We start from the raw sequence: 5,503 nt of genomic DNA, 5'->3' as shown, positions 1-5,503 counted from the left end.
GAGTTTATAGTAAAGAAGCAGAATTCCTGTCCATGGGGTCTGATTCCCAGGTCATGCTCTGTCTGTCATGATGGCCCAGTCACAGGTAGCATCATTCCTGGTACCCCCTGAAAGACAGAGTGGGGCCCCAGTTTATCCATCACTGTAATCCCCATGTTATTCAATCAGGTTTAGGCACACAGTAGGTGCCCAATAAATGTGGCCTGAATGAGACCAGCATTTAATTATTAGCCCTACTGTGCTTTGAAATTGGGTCCTAGCATCCATGTGCCCAAGGCCAGCCCTGGCCATCTCCTACCCCTCACCTCACCCATCTCCATCCTGCCTTCAAGGTCCAGTGGCCTCTCCCTGCCTCCGCAGGGAGTTTTGAACTGTGCTTGTTCAAAACTCAGTTATTGTCGAGGACCTCTGATAGCTGGAAATTAATTCCCCAGGTTACCACTGCATAAAAACTCAACTCCTTTTATGGTCTCTACATGCCTTGCCCTTTCCTTTTATGCAGGTCTCTCTGTACTTCTAGGGAATAAATAAGTACAGTGTAACTTTTAGCAGCCTTTATCCACTGTAGCCTTCAGGGCTCCCAGGGCCTGGAGCCACCCAGAACCCCAGCCACAGTTGGGGGTTGCGAGGTGGGGCATTGGAAGGATTCTGTGTGTCTCACCCTAGAGCTCTCTGTTGTGGGGACTCCCTGGGTCTTCACCAGCCAGGCACGGTCCCCGTCGTGGTCCACAGCTGCACCCCTCCTGCCAAAGCTCCCTTGAGGAGTTGTTGCCCCCTACTGCACCCCCTTCTTGCACCTGTAGCCACACTTGAGAGTGATGCCATTAGCAGCAGCAGAAGGAATGCCCACTGAATTTCAGTAACGGGTCAACCCCAGTGCTGATAAAGGCTGGGCCGATGGGCACAGGGTTTGGGGACTCCAGCTGCTGAAATCCTCTCCCACCCCAGGGAAGGGCACCAGAGAATATTTGTGTCTGGCTTCTAGACCATGCCCTGTGATTCCAGGGGGTCCCTCATGTAGGTGGTGGGGTCTTTGACCACCCTGGAGCCGCGAAGCTCCCCTCCCCAGTTTCAATCAGGACTGAACAATCTCCACCTTGCTCATGTCCCAGTGGGACCTGGACTCGACGCTCTGCTTGCTAGTCTGAGATCAAAGGCCGGTAACTCTGACGATGTTTCTCATCAGGAAGGCAGGGGGACATCTCTCTTCTCCTAGTTCCCACAGAAAGATCTGTGTGTGGGTTGAGTCAATACTCTGTCGGAAGAGAGAAGCTCCAGTCTCTGCAGGGACAAGCCAGCAAAGGGCCCTGTCCATTTCATTGCCTTTTCACCATTTCACCAAGAAACATCCCAGTCTTTTTTTTTTTAAAGTCTCCATGTAGTAAATGATGATTAACACCAAAAAAAATAAAGGCCTCTTTCCCTTCCCTTTCTAGTTTTCCTATGTCTGAATCCCAGGGCAAAAACACCTTGATAGGTAGCCTGGTCCGTATACCCACCTCGACCTGGATCTACAAGGAACCCTTTGGATGTTCGTACCGATCCTCAGAGCTGGGAATCCTTTGCCTCTAGCCTACAGTCCTTGTGCTGCCTCGACTGGATCCAGCAATTGCTTAGGGACAAACGATCATTTCTCTGCTTAGGAATTGTGAGAAGAAGGTATTTAGGCTCTAGGTAGAACTGCCAGATGTAGCAAGTAAAACCACAGAATGCCTAACAACGAAACTAAACCGTGGATAGGGTTTTGGCATAAGTATGTCCCATGCAATATTTGAGATATACTAGAATCTTTCCTCTTTGTTTCTCTGAAGTTCCACTTTAGCTGGGCATCCTATCCCTGGGCTGCAGCCTCAGGCTCCCAGAAGCGAGCGTGGGGGTCTGTGTGTTGTCAGCCTACAGAGAATTATGTCTATAACTAGTCCCACCGGTGACTGCACAAAGTCTTTACGGTAAGGTGGGGTAAGTTTTGTGCTCTGGGAGGAGCTGCTGTTCAGGGTGGTCCAGCTCTCCCTTTGCCATGGGAGAATGAAGCCTCCCTCTCTTTCTAGCCTTGAAAATGCCCAGCCTTTGCTCACTCTCTTTCCTCACCCTAAGTCCCTGTAATGGATCTCAGGGTCCCCTGTGGGCCCCAATCTCCTGTAATGCGTCTGTTGCCATGGGTGTGTTTGGCTCCAGCAACAGTGGCTCTTGGGACCAGTTGAGTGATGTTCAAATACACCTTTGGAGTCCACGTGCTCCTCCACTGCTGCTGCCCTCAGCTCAGCAGGAAGCTCACAGCAAGCATGTTTCTATATCTGGGGCCTTCCCAAGCTCTACACCCCCATCTCACCGCTCCCTGCCCTCCATAAAAAAGTTTCCGGGGATGGGAGCAGCTATCTCTGAGATAATTGCTTAATTAAGGGAAAATTACTTAAATTTCAGCAGCAGCAGCGGCAGCCACTGTGCTGTTCTGACTACAAAAACCTCTAAAACCCAGTTCCCTCAGAAAGGAGATCACTGCCCACTCAACACCTACTCCTCCCTCTCCAGGGAGAAGGCAGGAGAGAACCTGAGTGGGATGTCAGGGGCCTCTCGCACACACACTTGCACACGCACACACACCTACATCCATGCGTACACACACACACACGCAGGCCCCCACCACCTCAGCAGGGCTCTGCTAGACGTTGGTGAGCTTGTGATTTTATCAAAGTCCAGAGGCGGACACACGTTATGGACTGAATGTTTGTGCCGCCCCGAAAGTCATAGGTTAAAGCCCTAACCTCGAATGCGATGGTATTTGGAGGTGGGGACTTTGGGAGTAGATTAGGCTTAGATTAAGTCATGAAGGTCGACCCCCCAAGATGAGATTCATGTTTTCTGGAGAAGAGGAAGAGAATGAGGTTGCTTCTTTCTGCCACGTGAGGACACAGGAAAAAGTTGGCAGCCGGCACGCCGGGAAAAGATCCCTTACCAGAACCCAACCATGCTGGAGCTCGGACTTAGAGCCTCCCAACTGTGAGCAAAAAACGTCTGTTGTTTAAGCCCCCCAGTCTATGATATTTTGTTATAGCAGCCGGAGCTACGATAACACACTTTCTGGAAAGAGCCTGAGAGCAAACATGTTAGGCATTTGTTTCAGCTACTCAACGAGGCCATTGTAGCATCAGAGCAGCCACAGACGATACTGAAATGCACTAGCAAAGCTGCGTCCCAATAACACTTTATATGTGGCCCTGGAGCCAGAGTCTGCTGATCCTGTCAAAGGCTAACTGTTGGGATGCAGCTGGAATGATTGGGCTTAGGGGGTTCTCGGCGCCGTGGGAGAGGATCTCTGTGGGCAGCCCAGCTCCACCAAGGCCCAGGGAGCTCCAAGAAATGATTGTACTCAGCTGTGAGGCTGTCGCAGTTGCAAATATGGGCTGTGGGGGCAGGCAGTTCTGGCCCAAATTCTTGCTATATGATCTCAGACCAGGTATTCAACTCTCTGAGTTTCCATTTTCTCATTTCCAAATTGAACATCATCATGGTTCCTTCCTCTCAGGGTCATGGTGGCAGGGCCCAGGGATCGTGGGGTGAAGCTGAGTCTGGTCTATAGTCAGTGCGTACGGGTGTCAGCTTCTGGGAGTGTGTTTTGGATCTCAGAGGAGAGTCCTGGCAGGAAGGTTTTAGGGTTTCTCTTCCCTCTTCCCCTCCAAACTTGTCACAATCCTATCTTTCCTTGGGATTGTGCCTCTTCTGAAGAGTCAAAGAGAAGAGAGTGGAAAGCCACAGGGTTCCTGACTTCCCTGCTGCCCCGGCAGAGGCAGATGCTGGCCAGGGTGAGCCGACCCCACCCCGCCCACCCGTGGCAACCCTTTCTCCTGCCTAGCTATCCTGGCAGCCCTGGCCTGCAATGAACATTATCCTGGTGGGGACCGACCATCCTCCAGGCTACCCACGGTGGGCACTGGAGAGTCCCCCTCCCCAGTATCCTTGTCCAGTGTCTTCTCTCTCCTCCTTCCAGGCTGCCTCCTGCCTGTCAGCTCTCCTGTAGACAAGGCCACCCATCCAGAGACACTCCCCTCTCCCCTGGGAGCCCAAACAGCTTCCTGTAACGTTGCCATGGGCTGGGGAGAAACCTCCTTCTAGAAGGAGTGGTCCATAAACTGTGATCAGGCATTGGAGACAAGATGCCCATGCTGATATTGGTACCAGGAGAGATGGTGCAGGCACCCATCAGGCCAGCTGCCAAAGGTGGGGCAGAGTTGGCAACCCAGGGGCAGGGAGGGGAGAGAAACCCCGGTAGTGGCCATGAGCAGGAGAGCAGAGCAGAACAGGTGCAAGGGAGCTTGGGGCCATGGGTTCAGAGAGTTTGGAAGCAGAAACAATTCAAGACATGGATCCCGGGGGAGCCAGATGCTCAGGAAGGTTAACCAGGAATAACCGTGCTTGGGTGAGAACTTTGGGATGGAGATGGGCAGGAGATCTGGCAGAGCAGTGCCTGCACACATTCTTGACTGGCAGATGGACAGACAGACATCAGGCCCAGCAGCGAACTTATTCCACTATGAAGTGGGTAATAAAACTTTATATGTGGCCCCGGAGTCAGGCCATTCCACAACTCTATATGTGGAGTCAGGGCCATATCTAGCCTGAGAAGCTAGTCTGTTGACAGGTCTGAAAAATCCCCCGGAAGTTAATTACATCACTCAGATCCCACTGAAGCCTTCGCCATCTCCCTGGTTGCTCTTCTAGGTACTCTGAGTCCCTTGCACAGCCTCTCTCCTAGAGAGACTTTTAATGTATTTTAATTACTCGGGAACATATTGATCTTCCTTATCCACAGTGAGGTTCTAGAAGCAAGGACAATAGTCTTACTTAGCATTATATTTCCAGTGCCAACCAATGGGCCAGTGCATAGTAGTTGCCAATACGTATCTATTGATGGCAGAAACCAGTATAACTCTTCCTGGTGTCTATCAACATCCCACCCTCACCGCCAGCCATCCTACCAAGCCCACCCACCCTACCATCTTGACACAGCGCCCACTGACTGGACCCTCAGGGCCTCCTGCTTAAAACATAACTAAGTGGTCTAAAGTCTAGATATCAGCTTCCTTTAAATCATGGTCTGATGTTTTGTGTACTTTAAATAAACTGCTGAGTGGATGAGACTAGCAAGGACACCATAGGAGAAGAGACTTCAGGGCTAAGACACAGGGACACAGCCTTGGGGTCAGAGGCAGAGCTGAAGGTTGTCCCAGCACCAGGAAATTGGTGGAGACATCATTTGGGCTCTGTTAGCTGATAATCTCAGGAGCACCCCTTCCTGGGGTCTGTCTGCTCACCCACTCCCCTTCCAGCCCCCTTGCCTACACCTAGGCTGCTGAGAAGAAATGGAATCGACTTCCAGCTGCTCTGCCTGTAGGCCGGATTCTTCACTCTTCCTGGGAGACGTCTCCCTCCCACAGGCAATTGGACCAGCAGCCAGGCCTTGGGACTGAAGGAGAGGTCTGAGCCGCGTCTGTGTCACTGGTGCTTA

Source organism: Mandrillus leucophaeus, unplaced genomic scaffold, assembly GCF_000951045.1.
Source record: "Mandrillus leucophaeus isolate KB7577 unplaced genomic scaffold, Mleu.le_1.0 Scaffold1, whole genome shotgun sequence".
Classification (NCBI taxonomy): domain Eukaryota; kingdom Metazoa; phylum Chordata; class Mammalia; order Primates; family Cercopithecidae; genus Mandrillus; species Mandrillus leucophaeus.
Note: the sequence above shows the minus strand (reverse complement) of the source record.